Here is a 23,116-nt window from a genome sequence, read left to right as displayed (position 1 = left end):
AAGTTGCTAATTAGGGGTTGGTCTTCCCGATTTTTTTTTGCAAAAACAAAAGGAACCAACTTTATTTTGAGCGTAACTTGCTAAAATTTAATGCTAGAAACTTTTTGTAAAAACAGAAATAAAGCTTTTTTAAACATTTTAAAAAAGTTAAAATGGGTTTTCCCCAAAAATTGCTTAATTTTTTGGATATTTCACGTCGAAATATTCTATTTGAAATTTGGTGAATATGAATCTATTTTTTATTGGCTATAACTCTGGTTTTACGAGATCCAGAGACCTAACGCGTACACCATTTTTTTTACTTTTTTATAGGCTAAATTTTTGCTAAGAACGTTTTTTTCGACAAAATACTTACTTTTTGAGTTATTTGCGAAAGGCCGTCTAAAAATGTAGTTATTTTGTTGAAAAATGAACATATTCACTCGCAAATAACTCGAAAAGTGTTGACTTGGCGAAAAAGCTCTATAGAACAAAAGTTACTTAAAATTAGTCAGTTTACCCATTTCCGGACTTATTTTGGACATATATTTTTTCACCTTCAAGAGGGGGTGAAAGTCACCCCCAGGGCAAAAGCACACGTCGGCACAATATCACTTTTTTTCTTTGACATGTAAGCTATACGCGTGCCAAATTTCATGTCAATACAAGCGGTTCTTTAAAATTTCGAGCAAAAACCGTGAAAGAATGAACAATAAAAAAGTACTTTTTATAGGTTTTGTTATTGTACATATATAGGACACAACATGTTTGGAAAGAATAATTAACTTATAAAATATGAATTTTTAGTAGGTGTATTACCTGTTATTGATAATTATGATTCCAAAAATTACGCTAGTATAAAATAGTATTTTTTATAATACCACGGTTGTTTAAAATGGTATATATAATTTGAAGTATATAAACTTTTAATTATTTATTAAAACAATTAAAAAAAGATACGCAACAGCCGGGTTCCAATTGGGGACCTCTCGATCTGCAGTCTAATGCCACTGAGGCACCATCATTTTGTAGATATCGATTTATTAACGTACTTTAAAATATCATTGCATTAGTCACATTTTTAAAATAGTTTGAAATTTAAAAAAATTCGATTTATCCGTACAGTGTGATTGGTCAGTGGGGTAAAGCTTTGTAGATCCGTGATAAGTAATAGATAGTAATAAAAGTTAATAACAAAAATTGTAGCCAACTTTGATTACAGATTGATAATCAGTAATCGTAAATTGTAAGTTTTAGACAATTAATCAGTCATGGCTTACTTAAAATTTGGAAAGATTTAGACCCGTAAGTATTAATAATGTTGCTCTGAAAAATGAAAATATCTCGAAAACTAATAAATTTACACATAATGAATGTTATACAAAAATTATAGTAGATATGGTAATGGTACTTTTCGATAATGATATAAAATATATGGTGTTCTATTTAAAATTACTGAGAAAATAATGTACTTGCGTTTTGACTCACCCTGTATTCAATATAAAGAAAATTAGCAAAACAACCATTTACGAAAATTTTGGCAATAAATAAAAAAATATGACGTCAATAAACCATTGTGCTTGCTTTTATTTATATAAGTAGTTAAACTTGTTACGATTTTCATATAAAATTTATTATAACTTTGTAAATACCCCGTATAACATACCAAACCTTTATATTTTTGTAATCGAAAAGTTACGAAGATTTCGAATATAAAATAAAATATAGGGTGTTCTATTTAAAAAAACATAAGTTTGGTCTGCCACTATGTTATCGAACACCCTGTAACATTCTAACTAATTTTGTAATGTGAAGCTCAAAGTTCGTTATAATTTTTGTTATTAAGTTTTATCGCTATACATTACTATAACGGATCTACGGAGCTTCACCCCACTAATAATTAATCACCCTGTATAATAGCAATTAAATATTGCATTGTTAGCTAGTTCTAAGCTATGCTGAAAATTTCAGGTGTCTAGGTAGCCTAGAACTATTTTTAAAATGGATTACAAAATTTGCGGAGTCCGTGACACCAACCAAGCCAAGTATATAAAAAGGTTTTAAAATAGCAATAACCGTGAAAAAGGAGCAAAATTTTGAGATTTCCTTTAAATTTTTCGGCCGCTGAAACGCAAAGCTTTCATAATATAATATTCCGTCTAGAAAACTTTATAGAACACGAACGAAGCGAGTGCTAAATTTTGTTAGGATCGGTTTAATAGTTTTTTCATACCAATTTTGCAATCCAAGGTCAGAAGAAAAAATATTAATGAAATTGAAAAAATAAACATCAACGAAATATTGAACTCCCGAAATAAATATGTAGTACAGTGGACTCTTTCTATAACGAGCACGGATATTAAGAGGTTTCGCTTATAACGAGGTACACTAGATGTCCCATGAAATTCATATTGACCTATAACACCTCTATAACGAGACATATTTGGTTATAACGAGGAAAAATTAAATCAAGAAATATGTTTCTTGACCTGTATTTAGCGTAGTAATGACTATAAATAAATACTCCAACTGCCTTTATATAGAAATGCCCAACATCTGTGTTATTATCGAGGCCAGTGCTGTAATAAACTCGACCGCCTTTAATAAACTTCTTCCTTTATCGACGGATATTGAATATTGTAGGAAACTTACAATTTACGATGACGAAGCTTCATTGTTCAGATCGACCATCGACACCTATTAACTACGTAAGAGGCATCAAATCAAAACATTCCAATATTATTGTTGTCTGATCTAACGAGATCCGCTAATAACGAGATAATTAGTCCGCCATTTCAGTTCTCGTTATAGAGGGAGTCTACTGTATAAATTCAAGCCTCAGACCGCAAACTATACAAATACGTGCTAAACAGATCATAACTAAATTTAGCATACGTTTCATTCGTATTATAAGTTTTTCTATGCGGAATATGAAGGCTGTAAGTTATGTTTAAGCAGTGGCGTAACAAACTCCGTCGGGGCCCCACCACAGAATTGGAAATGGGCCCCATTACAACTACCTATATGTGTTACAGCCCAGTGACTAAACGTAAAATATGGCGATACCCATACAGCACAGGTCATCTTTAAGATATCTTATTTACAAATTACAACCAAATATGGTCTTAATGTCTTGAGACTTTTAATAAGATATCTTTAAAACGCCAAATTTAAGATATCTTTAAAACGCCAAATTTAAGATATCTTTTAAACAACATATTTAAGACATTTTTTCTTAAAAATAGGTTATAATTACGAATTTAAAAGTTAGGTTAGGTTAGTAAAACATTTAAGACAAGAGTTGGTAGCTAAAAGACAAACTCCAAACAAAATCTTTTTCACATCAGTGACTTCAGTGGTATTTCCCATATCTTGTGATGAAGATATGGTTTTATTTGAGAGATATTTAGAAGACTCTACAGATTTTAGTAATGCAGTAGGTTTAGATTTAGATTGTTATATTATTAAAGTAAAAAATTAACTTTGTTATCAAGAGTAAATGCATCTCTCCTAATTCAACAGCTTACCTTAACAATACGCTCTTAAAAATATATTTTTTAGGTAGGTATCGGAGCTTGGAAAATTAATTATTAGCAATGTGCAAGCTTTAAGTACAGTTGGCTAGGACAAAAAGGCAAAAAAAGTTTTGTGATACCAGAATTGCAAATCTGATCATTGGTAAAGCTTATTCTAAATGTACATGTAAAATTTTAATAGCAATATACGTATTTTTAGAACCTAATTATTTTTATTAAAAGTCCATTTAAAATATCTCATAAAAAATTAAAAAGAAAGCTATGTTAAACACCTTAATAATAGACAAAAAGGACATCTTTAAGATGTAAGGATGTGTAACATCCGTACATCTTTAAGACGTCGCGCGTCGTAAAGATATCTTTCCGGAAATACCAGACATCTTTAAGACGTCTAAAACATCTTTAGTGAGTTATCTTTTAGATTTCTTTAAGATGTCTTTGTTCAGTGTCACCACCGAAGTGGTCAACTCAAGACTTTCGAGTTATTTATGAGTAAAAATGTTTATTGTTCAACAAAAAAAAACACGTTTTTAGGGGATTTTTCGCAAACAGTTCAAAGAGTAAGTATTTGATCGAACAGAATATTGGTAGCAAAAATGTATCTAGCTTAAAAAAAATGAAACAAAAATTAAGTCTATCGACAGAGTAAAAGTTGTAGCTCATGAAAAGTTTTTCTTATTCGTCAAATTATAAATCGAATATTTCAACGTGAAATAAAAAAAAATGAAATACTTTTCGGGGAAACTCATTAGAACTTTTTTAAAATATTTAAAACAAGCTTTGTTTTTTACAAAAGTTTCTACCATAAAAACTAAACCAGTTACGCTCAAAATACAGTTAATCCCTTTTTTTGTGTGAATCACAAAAAAAATTGTGAAAATCTCCCCCTATATTGGCACCCCGAATGAAACTAATCATTATCGCCTTACAAATTACTTAACTTTTATGTATGACCTGTATGTAACATTCACTGGTTCAAAGTGCTTATTTTTAAAAGGGTTCTAGTTGAAAGGGCTTGAACGAGTCACTAATCACGAGTATATGCAAATTTTAAATAGCCATATCTTAACCAATTTTTGTCTTAACTCTTTGAGATTTTTCGTATCACTAATACTTTTTAAGTTATTTTGAAAAAAAGGCATTTTTCCAAAATAAAAAACTTTTCTTACTATGAAACCAAATTTTTTCAAAAATAAAAACTTCGAACCGGTCACACTTACAGATCATATAAAGAATAAATATTTAAAGTAAATAGTAAAGCGCTAACGATAAATTTTATTTGGGGTGCGAAATAGGAGCAGATATTCACGATTTTTTTACCAAAAAAAGGGGCCAACTTTATTTGAGCGTAACTAGTATAGTTTTGGTGCTAGAACCTTTTATAAAAAATAAAAATAAAGCTTTTGTTTGAAACATTTAAAAAAAGTTTTAATGAGTTTTTCCCGAAAAGTGCTCCATTTTTTAGTTATTTCAGGTTGAAATATTCGATTTGGAATTTGACGAATAAGAATACTTTTTCATGAGCTTCAACTGTGCTTTTACTGTGTCGATAGACTTCATGAATAAGTACACCATTTTTTTGTATCTTATAAGCCCCCCTTAAGCTTCATGCTGCCGGGGCCTCTGTTACGCCTCTGGATAATTGTATCGAAATCCTAAACGTAGGTAAAGATTAAAGAGAAAACCCATTTCTAGATTTAGAAATATTCTTTTAAAAATTCGGCAAATTGCAATTCCTAAGTGAGTGCGCAGACTGCAGACTTTTTAGTCGGCCGATAGTTTAGTCGGCTTCTTAATCAGTACAGAGAGGTATGCAGATGCGCACACTACACCGATTTACCGATGCATATCTCTCTGTACTGATTAAGAAGCAGACTAAACTATCGACATCGACCGACTAAAAAGTCTGCAGTCTGCGCACTCACTAAATCTTTCAGTAGTCACGTATAAAGCAATATAGTTTATTGTCGTCATCATAAAAGTTCGTGAGACCGGAAAGAATTAAGTATTTATATATGAGATGATTCACTTGCTAAATCCGCCTATTTACAAATTTACGTTTTTAAATTTAAACACAAAAAGTAAAATCATATACTATATAAGTAGTACCCATAACAGATTTTTACATAATATCAGACGATATCAGACGACAAGATGGGACCTCTGATCGATTGTCCCCCCCCCGCAAGTTTCACGCTGCGGGGGCCTTTGTTACGCCCCTGTGTTTAAGGGGTAGAAATAATTTAAAGGAAAAACTCCATTTTTTGCACCTTTTTTCGTAATTATTGTTATCTTTCAACAATAAACATTAAATTTTCAATTCAAATCAAGATCAAAATTTCAAATCTAGCTATTTTTTAGACAAAATATTAAAATTGCAAAAAACGTGCGATTTGTTTCAGATTTTGTTAAAAAAAAAATTAAGCACAAGGTGTGTGACTGGCGCATGTATTTATGAAATGCATCGAATAAAATACACAGGTAACATAATTAGTCCAATCTATGAGTGAAAAAAGGTCAACTTCAGGATATAATTCAGGAATTTTTGAAACCTATCAGGTGTTGTAAAGGACGATGTCAGGAATAACTTCTACTAAAATGTAACCAAAAATTTTAGGAGCTTTTTGAAGATATTCTTCTTTAGCGGCGAATCGATTGAAGGTAAAATTTGATTGATCCCCGCGCATGCACACACCGACAGTATGGTATTAGTGGTTATACGGGCTCTTATTGGGTGTTGAAATGATCTGTCAATAATTGTTCAATATGGAGGTTATCGGTAAACAAAAATATTGTATAATATTATTATAGTGACTTTTTAAATAGTTTTGAAAAGCCGCAGGTACGTAATTCTAAATGTTTCAGTTGGAAATACCTAATAGTTTCAATACCTATATATTTGGAAAATGTAAACAAAATAATGTAGTTACCTATTAGTAGGCAATGCTTTAATTTACATAATCTGATTACGAACAAACTTTCTACAAATCTTCATCTCATATATCGTTTTCTTACTCTATATGTTGTTGTATTTTATTTCGACAAAAATCAAACTAATAATTTTATTAAATTCATATAAATTTATGGTGTAAACGTTTAGTTTGTGTATATTCCCACATGACTTACACGTGAATGTGGTGCAGTTTGAAATGCCGTCAACTTTCGTACGGCGCGGTAGACGTGAAGTGGGTTCGAGCCCCACGCAAGTTATTATTTTTTTATTTTTTTTATAGATTTTATGATTGTAAGTATATTATTATATAATTTTTGAAGATATTCTTCTTTTTTGAAAGTGGTAGATAAGAAAGTTAGTTTGATTTTTAAATAAAATAAGTACAAATAACCTTTTAAGTATATTTACTTCATTTAAATTACCTATTATATGATAGAAGAATATCTTCTTACGTGCGTACAAAGTACACACACATTCTTTTTTATCTATGATGTTTTTCATTTGTTAAATTTGCAATTTTTAAAGATTTTTAATTTTGCAGCTTAGGATATTCATTTTACAGACAAACTTTTAAATAGAAAGTTATAGTAAATTAAAAACCTACAATTTGAGCCATGGCAAGTTTAATTTCATTAATTTGTTGTTGCAAAACAGCCTGCCAAAGGCCGTTTTTTGGAATTACGTTATTTATTGTAAAAATAACTTTTTTAATTTTTTTAAGGATTTAAAATGATGATCTTTCAATTCCAAATATAAAAAAATTGTAAAGCCCGATTGGTGAACTTGTTGCATAGATATTATAAATTGTTTATCCTGATGTCAAATGTCGAAGGCTATAACTTTAAAAAAAATCGTAGAGTTAATCCTAGTTCCACTCTCCTTCTAAAAATTTATATTTTCATATTCTATTTCGGGTTTGAAAATAATAAGGGGGCAAATTTCGTTATAAACATTTAGAACTGAAGCTACAGTTGAGTCCGGAAATCTTTACCCGTGCGTCATTATTTAAAACATACGAAATAAGTCAATGATAAGTCGGAAATTGAAATATACTAAACGCAACAGCAAGTGACAGTAAATGACTTGCTGTTGCGTTTAGTAAATTTCAATTTCCGACTTATTATTGACTTATTTCGTATACTTTAAAGACGCACGGGTAAAGATTTCCAGACTCAACTGTATATGGACCCTATAGGTACATCCTATGAGTTTGTAACTTGCAGATTATTATTTCTGAAGACAAAACGAAGATTCAAAAGAAAATAAAAATTTTCTACGACCAACTGAAGCCGAGATAATTGTTTTTGTTTTCTTAAATCGTAGTGACTTTATATATAACAATTAAGAAACTATTTCACAGTCATTGACCAAAGAAAGACTTATATTATCTTAGAATAAAAATTATTTTAAAAGAAAATTTCATTTAATTATTAAAAATGATTTTAAAGTGGAGTGTATATTTTTTTTATATGATTGTGATTCATTGTGTCGGTTGCCCTTAGCAACCAATATATTAGGTACATTGTAGTGATGTTGATTATAGTTACTTTCGAGTATTCGTTACAAATCGTTACTTTTGTATAAAGTAATCATTTACAGTATTCGTTACTTTGATTACTTTTGTATTTGAGTACCGGTAATCATATCGAGAATCTCATTTCTCAGTACATACATATTTTGTATTAGTAATAGTAGGATACTTTGATTACTATGATTACTTTTGTATTTGAGTACCGGTAATCATTTCGAGGATCGCATTTCTCAGTATTTCGTACAAGTATAAGAAATTAAATGATATGTAATTTGTTATGTTACATGTGTGCTTAGCTGCACAAAGACCAACTTCTCCTCCACGTGGTGTGTGGTGGTAACAGCTTCGAGCTGATGTGGATAGGGTCCCAGGCCCCTAGACACGTCACAAAGAGGCTGGCTAACGAAGCTCTGGCGTAAGCAAATACCGGGAACAGCAGCGTGGAGAGGGAGTGTTGTGGACGGGTGGGTGCGGAGGTAACTGGACTAATCGTTCGGGACCTCTGCGGGCATCCGGAAACAATGCAAACTTGTGGAAACCTGCCCGGTATATACCGTGTTGGTAAGCCGGTGGTTGTAGAGGATGTGCTTACCGATGTGGGGGCTTGCCTTGATTGGCTGGCCAAGTGGAAGGGAACCACAGAAATCCCCCTCAAGCCAAGGTGGAACAGCATAAGCCGAAGGCTTGGCGTGGCGCAGGAATTGCGCCGCGGGGCTAAGAGGTTGCTTAGTCACGATTATGCGGACTCCGGGTACCAGGCGAAACCCAGGTTTCATTAGCCTTCTCCCGGCATGCGGGGCTCTGCTGGGAGTGACCATACATTCCCTAGCTACTCGTGGGACTAAAATGGACCAAGTAGGAAAAACTAAAAACAATGAGGGCAAAGAGGAAGAACAAAGCCTCAATCATCCCGAGGTTATGGAATTGGATCCAGTTCCAAGCCATAAATCGGAGGATGAGCTTTTAAAAAGCAGCGGAGACGAGCAAAGTATCGCTCAAGGGCCAAAAAAGGCCGAAAGAGAGAAAATGAGTGGCGCTGCCCGTAAAAGGCTTAAGTACCTGTTAAAACAAGGCCTCAAATATGAAGAGGCTCGACAACAGGCACAAAAGCCTATACAAAAACCACCCGAGGATGTATCCAAGGGCAAAGGGTCCAAGAGGATCCGGTCTGAGGAGAGCACGCCAGAAAATCCTAAGAAAAAGGGAGCTGGCACCACCGTTGGGATAACCAGCGGTGGTGAAGAAAACAAACCATCCTATGGACAGGTTGCAGCTGCAATAAGGGTAGGAATAATGCCCAAAAACCATCCAGAATCTTCACTAACAGTGGAACAACTAGCCGCAATGAAAGAGAAGATTCTGGAAAAAATAGTGGAGCTGGATCCAAAGGCAACAATTAGGCCTAAATTCAGTAACCTACAATTCAGACTGGGTTGGATGCTTCTGTCTTGTGCTGACAAAGCCACAGTTGAGTGGCTTAAAAGCATAATTCAGGAGCTGCAGCCACAGGAGGGTATCTCGCTGAGACTGGAAGAGGAAAGCAATATTCCTCACTCCGAGATCTTTGTGACATATCTTCTTGATAGTCTGAACACCACGAATGCAAAAATTCTTCGATTCTTAGAGGTCCAAAATGAAGACCTCAACTCACAGAATTGGAGAGTTGTAAGAAGGGTTGACAAAGGCCCTACTGTAGAGCTCACTCTTTCAATGGACCCTAACTCCGCTGAAAGGGTGAAACAAAATGGCTATAAAGCCAACTATAAATTTGGCCAGGTAAGAATATTACCAAAAAAAGGCCATCCAATACCTAGTGAGCCAGAAGCTGCTTCAACTAGTGAAGCAGCAAAAATGGCCACAAAAAAGGGGGCCCAGGAAAAGGGCCCTGCGAAGTTCAAAAAGGGATCAGATAAAGGTCGCAAAAGCCAGTAAAATGGCTTCCAACAAAAATATTAGGTTTCTGCAGTTAAATCTCCATCACGCAAAAGCCGCAACTAGTGTGCTTAACAGGAGTTTTAGCAGAAACTTAACTGACATCGGGCTCATTCAAGAGCCCTGGGCTGACAAAGGACTTATCAAAGGACTTCCAAATAATACATGTAAGTTGATTTATTCACAAATGCATGACTTGCCAAGAGCAGCTTTGCTCATCTCTAAAAAACTAAAATTCATTTCTGTTCCGGAGTTTATCACAAGAGACTTAGCAATAGCTGAAGTGGAGCTCGCCACGGAAAGGGGCAAAAGGCAAATTATAATTGCCTCTGCCTATTTCCCGGGTGATGAAGACCAGCCTCCGCCAGAGGAAGTGAAAGGCCTCATCAGTTGGTGCAACAAAAAGAACAGACAACTTATCCTTGGATGTGATGCGAACTCCCACAGCATAGTATGGGGCAGCACAAACACGAACAAACGTGGGGAGTACCTTTTAGAATATTTGGCTAACTCCAATATAGACATTATCAATAGAGGTAACAAACCAACTTTTATCACTGCAAATAGGAAAGAGGTGCTTGACATCACTTTAACTAGTTGCTCTGCTACAAATCTAATACAGAACTGGCATGTCTCCGATGAGGTATCGATGTCGGATCATAGAACCATAAGGTTCGATGTCGAGGCTGAGCGGGAACAGATACAGTCCTGTCGAATACCGAAACATACTGACTGGTGTGCATATAAGGACACCCTAAGGTCAGATGTTGAAGGCGTAACTTATTCGATTGAAACCATAGAGGAACTGGAAGGTGCCTCACAATGGCTAAATCGTACGATAATTAGCTGCTTTTAGGGGGCCTGTCCCATCAAGACCAAAGCCGTCAAAAGAGATGTGCCATGGTGGAACAGGGAACTCAGTAAGTTAAAAGCTCAAACTCGTAAAGCTTTTAATAGAGCCAAAAGTATAGGTAACTGGGATGACTACAAAAAGGCTCTAACAGAATACAATAAAGAACTTAGAAGGTCTAAGAGAAGAACATGGAGGCAATTCTGCGAGGGGATAACTGAATTAGCCCCAGCAGTACGCCTCCAGAAAGTAATCTCAAAGGACCACTCAAACGGTATTGGACTTCTAAAAAAGCCAAACGGAGAGTTTACTGAAACCATAGAGGAAAGCATGAGTTGCTTATTACAATCTCACTTTCCTGGGTCAACACTCATTGAAGATGACTCAAGGGTTAATCTTGATGAATCTAATTACAGAACATCAAGAGTTGCAAAAAGCCTAGCGGGAAAAATCTTCACCAAAAATAGAATTAAATGGGCAATAAATAGCTTTAAGCCCTACAAATCTCCTGGAGAGGATGGTATCTTTCCAGCCCTGCTACAACAGGGCGTTGATACATTAACTCCTCATCTAGTCAAAATATTCAAGATGAGCTTCATCTTGGGCTACATTCCAAAAGGGTGGAGAGAGGTTAGGGTATGCTTCATTCCTAAGAGTGGTAAACGCCCTCCAGAGGAGCCGAAGTCATATAGACCCATAAGCCTTACCTCCTTTCTACTTAAAAGTATGGAAAAAATACTTGATACATATATAAGAAGCGAATATTTAACAAATATACCGCTTCACAAAGAACAATTTGCCTACCAATCAGGCAAATCCACCGTGGATGCCTTGCACTGTCTCGTAAAAGACATAGAAAAGGCAATAGGATCAAAGGAAGTGGCGCTATGTGCATTCATAGACATAGAGGGTGCGTTTGACAACACCTCATATGAATCAATCATCGCCGCCGCAACAGCAAAAGGTATCCAACCTTCCATAACTAAATGGATTCAATCCATGCTAAACACTAGGAAAATTATTACCTACCTAGGAGGCAAATCAACTACTATAAAAGCAGTAAAAGGTTGTCCTCAAGGAGGAGTCTTATCACCTCTACTGTGGTCGCTAGTGGTTGACGACCTCCTAACAAAGCTCAAAAGAGCAGGATTTCGTGCTCTGGGCTATGCTGACGATCTAGTTATAGTGGTTAGAGGCAAACATGACGGTATTATTGCCGAACGCATGCAGCAGGCCTTAAACATTATAACCACTTGGTGTTCGAGGCAAGGGCTATCAGTCAATCCCAACAAAACGACACTTATTCCGTTCACTAACAGGAGGAAACTAACATTACAGCCTCCGATCATGAATGGAATAACCCTTTCTTTCTCAGAAGAGGTTAAGTACCTAGGAGCCATCCTTGATAGGAGACTTACGTGGAATGCACACCTCACTCATATTACCACAAAAGCAACAAGGGCTTTCTGGATGTGCCGTAGGCTTTTTGGGAAAACCTGGGGTCTGAAGCCAAAAATGATCTACTGGTCATATTTAACGGTTGTCAGACCCATTATCACTTATGCTGCGGTGGTATGGTGGACCAAAACAAAGCAGCAAAAGGCAATAAACGAGTTGCAAAAAGTGCAACGACTTGCCTGTATTGGGATCACGGGTGCAATGAGATCGTGTCCTACCGCAGCCTTAGAGGCAATGCTAGACCTTCCTCCACTACATTTACATGTACAGAGGATCGCTCTAGAAAATGCCTATAGGCTGACACAGAATAAATCTCTAAAACCCGGTGACTTAACGGGACATCTTGAGGTATTAAGGGCTGGAACAACCCAAATCATGAAGATGCCTACAGACGTAATGCCTGCAAAACAAGATTTCGAACTCGCGTTAGATGTTATTATTAACGACCGCGAGTTGACAGAAAACGAAATCGCTCAAATCACAAAAGGTGCCTTCACTTAATATACTGATGGGTCAAAAACAAACGAAGGAGTAGGAATAGGGATCACAGGTCCTAATATTAGGATATCCGCAGCCCTTGGAAATGCTCCAACAATATTTCAAGCAGAACTATTAGCAATAGAGTTCTGTGCTCAAGAGTGCCTAAGGAAAGGCCTCAACTCAGCAAGAATATTTATTGCATCTGATAGTCAGGCTGCTTTGAAGGCTCTGAAGTCCACAACTTACGAGTCAAAAATAGCCTGGAATTGCAAACAATCCCTTAAACAACTGGCAAGTCGCAACAAACTAACGTTGCTATGGGTGCCAGGGCATAAAGGAATTGTCGGAAATGAGATTGCCGATAGTCTCGCAAAGGAAGGAGCTTGTACTCCTTTCATCGGACCTGAACCATTTTGTGGCATACCAAAAAGCCGCATAATGGAAGAAGTTCGAAAATATGAAAAGGAACTCAGTGCAGCCTACTGGAAAAATGTTCCAGGCCAAAGACAGTGAATTGGGATACACAGCATCTCAGTAAACATCATATTAAAAATAAACCTTTTAATAATTAAATGCCCGTGGTAATGTTTGTTTTAATAAATACGATTAACCTAGTTTTTCCATCGAGGCATGCTAGTATTTGATACAAGGTCGAGTTGCAATAATATTCAGTGGGTGTTTATTAACAGTCAGCACTTTGAATCACGGTCACCTCGGCTTACCCAAAACAGTAAATAAACAATAACCGACTTTAATTATATTTTTACGAGAACAGATAAATTAATGAGCAGTTGAGATTCGACGGGGTAACATCGATTTCAAGTAATTAATATACCACCAGTTACTTTCTGTGATATATTTAACGTGTAAATAAATGTCTTAACAACGAACTATATTTACTACATCAACCCTCATAGTCGGGGTAACCACCCCTAAGTATCCAGGGTGGCTCAGAAGGCAGGAGCCACCATATGGCGATCCAAGACCAGGCGAGAACGTAAGGAACAAGCAGTCTAGAACGAGAAATGGGAAAACACGTCAATGTTCTGGCACCTCGACCACCCTAGAACAGTGTGGTATGCAGAAAAGGATGGAGACGTCAGGCCCGAGACGGAGCTGAGGTATGGAAAATGGAATGATATGGAAAAGGGAACTTGGTATGAAGATGGAACATCGTGGGACAATGGACAATGCCATGGATCGTGCAGCGAGGACTTTTTGGTGATACGAACACAGACGTTTAAAGTGGTAAGTCCATATTATCTATTTTTATGGTATTTCCTGATTCGTATAATATAAAGTATAAAGTAATATTAACGTAATTATCATTTAAGACGCACATTACCTTTTAAGTTTTACCTATTTTTACTTAATTATTCTATTTTAATTTCCTTATGATACCAATATTTATCAAAATATACAGAGTTTTTTAACCCTGATATTAGTTATTATAGGACGTAATGATACATTTTATTTGATACTGATTTTTATATGATTTTTATATATTTACCAACATATTTTATCTTTGCTGATTTTTATCCATTTATTATTTGACTACTGATTTTTATTACATTTTTATTGGCTAAGCAGTAGACCCCTTTTTAATGGTGATTTATATTGAGTGATATACTGATTTTTTTATGGCAATTTACTATATTTTTTACTATTTTTGACATAATATTTTTCATATATATTTACTATACCTCGTAAGACTGTCAAATTTATGCGTTCGTTACGGGTACAGGAATAAGAAAATTATGAATAAATGAGTAGCAACAAAGTTACTTGGGAAGATTTCATCAAAATAGTTGAGGAGACTACGCAAGAAGTAACAAGACAAAGTAGAAGGGTCTTGAAGAAGAAAGTACCTAAATCTAAGGATATACAAGAAGAAGTAACGACACAGCTAATTAAATTGTATAACAAATTCACACATTTAACGAAGAAAAATTGGGAAGCGCTATCGGACAAACAAAGAGAAGCGTGCAACAAATATTTCGGAAAAATAAGAGACAAAGTTATACGCTCATTTCAAGCTGTAAACTTAAGGACAGTAGTTCCAAGTTCAATACACCAACTAATCGACAAGGAAATAGAGGAAGAACAAAGCGACGAAGAAGTAGAAGAGGAAAAAAGTGACGAGGAGATAGAGGAAAAAATTGACGAGGAAATAAAAGAGGGAAAAAGCGACATAAAACAAGAGATAAAAATATTAAACATGGCTCTGACAATCAACGAATTTTTGAATATTGCAAGCAAGGTATTGCCCAACGAGTTTGATGGAAGCGCAGGGAAACTACAACCATTTTTAGACGCATTAGAGTTACTTGGAAAAATAGCAGAAGGACATGAAGAAACAGCAATAACATTAATAAAAACAAGATTGACTAATAAGGCTAGAAATCTGATAACTACAGAGGATACGATCCCACTTATAGCAGCGGCACTGAAGAAGGAATTAAGAGGTGACAATCCGAAAACGATAATAGACAAGTTAGCAAAGAAAAGGCAAGGAAACAAAGATGCAGCAGTGTACGCATCCGAAGTAGAGGAATTAGCGGAACAGTTAAAGGTAGCATACATAGCGGAAGGAATGCCATTGGACCTAGCGAAAAAATACACAACGGAAACAGTTGTAGCAACAATGAAGCGAAACGTTAATACGGATAGAGCAAAGTTAATACTGGAGGCAGGTAATTTCACAACACCGCAGGAAGTAGTATCTAAATTTTTATCGATTGATACGACAGAGGAGAACACACAGGGAAGAGTGTTCAATTATTGGACGAATTATGAAAATAGGAGAGGACAACAGCAATACCGAAGAGAATACCACAACAAATACGACAGAGGAAGAAGAAATAACTTCGGACAACGGAACGAAGGAGAAGAAACAGGAAACCAACGGAATTATTCCAACAGAGGATATAGACAATTCAACAACCAAACGTACAGAGGGAACCAGAGAGGAGGACGTAACAGAAACGTAAGGCTACTTGAGTTAGAAGACAGCCAAGAGGAACCAGAAAACCAGCAGTTGGGGTTTTGAATGAACGAAACAAGGAAAGTACACAGTCAGAAGTGGAATATAATATTTACAACTTCGATTTAAACCTAACGAATTTTGTACGAATGAAAACAGGAATCCTAGAAAACACAAATACCTTTATCATAGACACAGGAGCTGATATTTCAATACTGAAATGTTCACAAGATTTTATGAAGGAACATGTGAAACCAAACACAAAAGCGAAAATAAAAGAAGTAACTAAAGGAGAATTACAAACAATGGGAGAAGTTGAAACAACACTAGAAGTAAAAGGATCTCGATTTGAGCATATCTTTCAATTAGTGGAACCTAGCTTTCCTATTCCAACCGACGGAATCATTGGGAGAGACTTTATTTCAAATTTTCAATGCATACTAAACTATGCTAACCTTAAAATGCACATTAAAGAGGACAACGCTTGTTACGTTAGTACAAACATTTTGGATAATATAGATAATGACACGATAATAATACCGCCTAGATGTGAAATTTACAGAATCGTAAAAATTTTTCAAACGCTGAAGAACGACAGGATAGTGGAACAACAAGAAATACAACCAGGAATATTCATAGCGAGAGCAATTATTTCAAGTAATAATCCGTACATCAAAATTTTGAACACAACCTACGAAACAGTAAAAGTAGAGACAAACGAAATCAAAACATTAGACATTAAATTATTCAACATATATGAATAGACTGATCAACGACAGCAAGGATAGGAAAAAGGAATTACGGGAATCATTGAAGTTAGACATTCCAGAATACATACGCGATAAGTTAGTATCTTTATGTGAAGATTATTCAGATATATTCGCCCTAAGGCATGACATGCTAACATGTAACAACTTCTACGAGCAGAAACTGAGAGTTAAAGACCAAACTCCGGTATACATTAAAAACTATAGGACACCTCATGCACAAACAGAGGAATTAAACCGGCAAGTGCAAAAACTGAGAGACCAAGGAATAATAGAACCGTCTACATCAGAATACAACAGCCCAGTAGTACTGGTACCGAAAAAGGCGATAGATGGAAATAAAGCATGGAGATTATGCATAAATTTTAGACAACTGAACAAGAAAATAGTCACAGACAAATTTCCTTTACCAAGGATAGACTCGATACTAGATCAACTAGGAAGAGCAAAATGGTTTTCAGTTATAGACTTAATGTCAGGTTTTCACCAGATACCATTAGAAAAATCATCGAGAAAATACACATCGTTTAGCACAGAAAATGGAGCATTTCAATTTACCAGATTACCTTTTGGATTAAATGTAAGCCCAAATAGCTTTTCAAGGATGATGTCAATAGCATTTTCGGGATTAACACCAGACAAAGCATTTCTTTACATGGACGATATAGTAGTGATAGGAATATCTGAAAAACATCACCTAGACAACCTGAAAAAGACATTTGAGACATGTCGAAAATTCAATTTGAAACTTAACCCAGGAAAATGTCAATTTTTTAGAAGAGAAGTAACATATTTAGGACATGATCTTTCTCAGGAAGGAGTATCACCAGACAAAGCGAAATATGCAACGATTGAACAATACCCGACACCTAAGACAGCGGAAGAAACAAAAAGATTCGTAGCATTTTGTAACTATTATAGACGTTTTATTCAAAATTTTGCTGAAATATGCAGACCACTCAACAGATTATCAAGAAAAGGAGTAGAATTTTTTTGGTCAGAAGAATGTGAAAAAGCATTCAATAAGCTTAAATCATCTCTGATGAAGCCACCGATCCTAAAATACCCAGATTTCAATAAACAATTCATCCTAACAACAGACGCATCCAACGAGAGTTGTTCAGCAATTTTAAGTCAAGATTATAACGGAATAGACCTACCTATAGCATACGCATCAAGAAGTTTTAATAAAGGAGAATGTAATAAACCTATAATCGTTAAGGAATTACTAGCGATTCATTGGGGAATTAATCATTTCAAATGTTATTTATATGGAGCACCAACATTTTTAGTAAAAACGGATCATAAACCACTAACACATTTATTCGCAATGAAAGAACCAACTTCGAAACTTACAAGAATCAGATTAGATTTAGAGGAATACGATTTCGAAATAGAATACATAACAGGGAAAAATAACTATGCAGATAGTCTTTCAAGAATAACATTACATCAACTAAAGAACCTATACATAGACAATACCCATATATTAGCTATAACACGAGCTCAAGCAAGAGAAAATAAGAAGGAAGCAAGGCAAACGAAGGCAGAAAGCGAACTCGCACTACAGCCAGAAGCCCACAAACAGACAGTAATAAAGGTACTAAATAATTTAGAGGCGCATAGACTACCAATTTTGTCTTTTGGAGCAGAACTAATCTCACCAAGGCTGAGCATTAGGGTCAAAAACAAAATAAAGTGCAGCAAGAGCATAGCCACAGGATTCAATCATTTCGATTTAAACCAAATGTTGGCACAGCTTGATAAGCTGGCGGTAGAGAATGCAGTACGTAAAGTAAAAATATACGTAAACGATATTATTTTTAAAGTGTGCACAATTGAGGAATTTATTAAACAAGGAAACGAAATATTGAAGAATGTAGAAATATACATATGTGAAGTACCAAAAACAATAGAAGATGACAAAGAAAAACACAGATTAATAGAAGAATACCATAACCATCCGATGTTCGGAGGACACTTAAGGAAAAATAGACTAATAAAGAGGCTAAAAGCAAGATTCAGATGGAAAAATTTGGAAAAAGACGTAAGAAAATACGTTAAACAATGTCATGAATGTCAAATTAACAAACCGAATAGAACACATGTCACAGAAGACGTGATATCGGACACTTCTTCGAAACCAAAGGACACAGAGTACATAGATACGATAGGTCAATTCACTAGAAGTAATAAAAGCAATGAAGACAAAATAGAGCGACAAGAAAAGAATAAGCTCAAAACAACATCACAACACTTTAAAAGAGGAGACCTAGTCCTGGTAAAAAGGGAAGAGAATGGTAAGTTTGATAGTCTTTATGTAGGCCCTTTCACAATAACAGAAGTAAATAATGTTAATTGTAAGATCAGATCGAAAAACAATAAAATCAAGGAAATACATAAGAATAGATTATATGCTTACAATCCGAGAACACCGTGAGTGACAAGTGAAACGGGAACAGTCTAGATAACGAACATTTTCACTTTTATTTTTTGTATCTAATTAGTATTTATAGGAAAAATGTATATATTGTACTTCGTAAAACGCAGCAAGTAATTAGTGGTACTATTAGAAAAATTTTCTTTCTTTTCCGTAGTCAGAAAATTTTCGGGGGAAGGGGAAGATGAATTGGGATACACAGCATCTCAGTAAACATCATATTAAAAATAAACCTTTTAATAATTAAATGCCCGTGGTAATGTTTGTTTTAATAAATACGATTAACCTAGTTTTTCCATCGAGGCATGCTAGTATTTGATACAAGGTTGAGTTGCAATAATATTCAGTGGGTGTTTATTAACAGTCAGCACTTTGAATCACGGTCACCTCGGCTTACCCAAAACAGTAAATAAACAATAACCGACTTTAATTATATTTTTACGAGAACAGATAAATTAATTAGCAGTTGAGATTCGACGGGGTAACATCGATTTCAAGTAATTAATATACCACCAGTTACTTTCTGTGATATATTTAACGTGTAAATAAATGTCTTAACAACGAACTATATTTACTACATCAACCCTCATAGTCGGGGTAACCACCCCTAAGTATCCAGGGTGGCTCAGAAGGCAGGAGCCACCATAACAGGCAAAAAGGTTATTACGACCCTCTGCCCGGTACGCGAAATTACTCTTAGAGCTTCAGAAATCTGATCTCAGAGTAATCACAGGAATTCTCACTGGACACTGCTCACTCAGATATCATCTCTGTAAGATGGGCATACTGGACAGTGGGACATGTAGATTCTGCGATGAGGCAGATGAGACGTCAGAACATATTATCTGCAATTGCAGAGTAATTGTTCGGCAACGCCATAAATATCTGGAACAGGTATTCCTTGATCCTGATCAGATTACAAACCTAGCTCCAAAACGGATAATGGACTTTCTTAGAAGCCTAGACCTTTTGGACTAAAATATAGATGTAGGGTATACACAAAAGATCTTATAGGTCGCAGTGTAGTAAGGTCAACTGGGCCAATCGACCCCTTTTGCAATCTACAATCTACAATCTTGTTATGTTAACAATTATTAAAAACAAGGGGTGCCCGACATAATTTTGTCCAGACTAATTAATAATTATTAAAAATGAATTTTTTTTATAAATTCTACTAATTTTTTTGGCCCGGGCAGATATTGTTTTAGATTTTTGGATTATAACAATAAAATACACATAGACCAAGGCATTTAAAAAACAATACATTATTTTTAGGGAAATAGTGAAACAGGAAAAAGTTTTCAATAGAAAAACGGGTGGAAATGCATAATTGCAGTATAAAATGCATCCAAAAGTACATAAACATATCAAAATCAGTATATTGGGGGCTCCTTTTTTTTTTCTAGGCCTGATAAGAATAGTGTGTATTTATTATTAAAATCTAATGTATGGCATTGTTATTTTCAAAGGAACGAACCATCTGTGAATTATCTACCTCGACGAATCGTATAGACGTCTGTTTCTGGGTGCATGCTTTTTTAAATGATATACCTCCCTCTGTTTCAGCTACTTCTCAGCGCCCTGTAATCAGGGCCCCCGTAACCGGGCGTGCAACGCGTGCGACGCACGCGGGCGTAACCCCAAAGGGGCGCCAAACCGAAGGTTTGGTAAATAAGAAATATTTATTTTAAATGAGATAATAATTTTTTATATACAATTTTAATTATTTCATGAACAGCTAGAAAAATCTCAAAAATCAAATATTGTGATATTACTGAAAAAATAATTATTCCCGTCCTGAAATGTTGAACTTGCTCTGTCAAACATATATTACATTTTGTTGTTCCTTCCTAATTTATTTCTTTGAAGTATATTGAATTACGCTTGTCATACCATCCAATCGATTTTATGTTGTAAACTAAAGCGACACTCACAATAGTGAAATAAATATCAAATCACACTCCTTGACGAGTAGAAACATAAATTAACACCCATAAAACTCAACTTAGCAGTTTTACTCCAACAAAAACACAACTTGCTGGATCAAGTAGTTTTACTCGTATAAAGTGAATATTTTACTCGAATTTATTATGATAATTACCCTTAAGTAAACAAATACTCTATGAATTATGCTTATGTATTTGACTTGAGTATCTTTTCCCTTCTCGTCTATGCGTTTATTATTATTAGGCACAAACATTATTTATTGTTACTGGTGAACGGGTGGTTTCCTGCAGTGAAAGGTTTAAAAGTGGTGTGGAAATTAAATTAATTGTGAAAATGGTAAGTATCATAATCATTGCATAGAATAATAATAATTCATTTTAAATAGGTCTAATCGGGTTTCCTCTAATAAAATCCACAATTTACAATTTATTTAAAAAAAAAGAAAATAATTAAGAGGAAACAGTAGCGATCAACAGGTAGCGAAAACGCGTTACAAGATTGCGGCTGTAATTTTGAATATTTTTTCAAGATATTTGGCACACGTATTCGTAATATAATAAAGAATGGCGGTACAGAGCCCCATTTGAAAAATATATTAATATGTGGAAATTACTCTGTATGGGCCATTCCACGAACATACGCCTGTTTTGGATTAGTTCGACAACGAATATTTTACTGTGCAACATAAGAAATACCAAAGTAAATGGCGCTAATAATTATTCCAATAAACAACAATGTAATTTGCAATTTACTTTCGTTCTTCGTATTTTGCACAGTAAAATATTCGTTGTCGAAGTAATCAAAAACAGGCGTATGTTCGTGGAATAGGGTATAACTAAATACAATATTAAAAAAACGAGCCTGTGCCGCCATTAAGAAGAACAAAAAAATACACTTTCTTCAAATAAACTTTTTTATCCGATGCCTAAATTTTGTGTCATTTTGGAACTACTAAAAGTTTTTATTTCATTAGTAGTTCCAAAATGACACAAAATCTAGGCATCTGATAAAAAAGTTTATTTGAACAAAGTCTATTTTTTTGTTCTTCTTAATGGCGGTACAGGCTCGTTTTTTAAATATTGTATTTAATTACAGAGTAATTTCCACATATTAATATATTTTTCAAATTGGGCTCTGTACCGCCATTCTTTATTATATTACAAAGACGTGTGCCAAATATTTCGAAAAAATATTCAAAATTACAGCCGCAATCTTGGAACGCGTTTTGGCTACCTGTTGATCGCTACTGTATCACCTTAAGACATAGTGTCTGCGTAACTTGGAACCATATGGGAAACTTTTTTATTATTAATTTTTGCGGAAAAAATTTATTCTTCATAAAATGCTTTGCATGATCTTAAAACTAAAATGCAACCAAATACATATAAAATTGTGTCAATCTTATGAGTATCAAAAATATGAATTTCGAACAAGAGTACCTTATATTTTTCACAATATCGAAAATTATTATTATGAAAAGTTGTTCGGAATTAATTAAAACTTATGTTTATTAAAAAATTATGTTTTAATATGCAATTATATCCTTTTAATTGCATTTTTTTTCTCAAATTACAGATACCCAACTCCCTTTTCATTTATTACGAATAATGCGATAACTCTTTTATTGTTATTGATTAATTAATTAATAATAATAAAAGAGTTATCACATTATTTCTAATAAATGAAAAGGACGTTGTTGAAAAGTACAATTAATGTAAGATAAAAAGTTCTTCCCAAAAAGCTTTGCATGGTCTAAAATTTAAAATCTAAGATGCAACCATCAAATCCTATCAATTTTTTTCAATTTTATATGAGATATAATATGTAAAAAATATGAGTTGCGATCAAAAGTAAAGTGCCTTTCTAGATCACAATATATTTCAATTATAATGATGCAATTGCATATAGTTTTTAATGCTGAACAACTTTTCATAATAACTTTTCAATATTGTGAAAACTAAACGTACTTTGCTCTTGACCGAAATTTATATTTTTTGACATACCTCGTATAGGATTCATAACATTTTGATATTTGATGGTTGCATTCTGAGTTCTAGACAATACAGAACTTTTTATGAAGAATAACTTTTTCTCGTAAAATTAATAATAAAACAGTTTCCTATAATATGATACCTAGTTATGTAGACACCCTGTATAAAATAGTGTTATTGTTTATTTACTTAAATGTATATTTTTAATTTAATATGCAGGGTGCTTCATTAATGTTGCAAAAAATTGAAGGGGAAAGGCGCAAAATGTC

The sequence above is a fragment of the Diabrotica virgifera genome, chromosome 8, assembly GCF_917563875.1.
Source record: "Diabrotica virgifera virgifera chromosome 8, PGI_DIABVI_V3a".
NCBI lineage: Eukaryota > Metazoa > Arthropoda > Insecta > Coleoptera > Chrysomelidae > Diabrotica > Diabrotica virgifera.
This window is presented reverse-complemented; position numbering follows the sequence as displayed.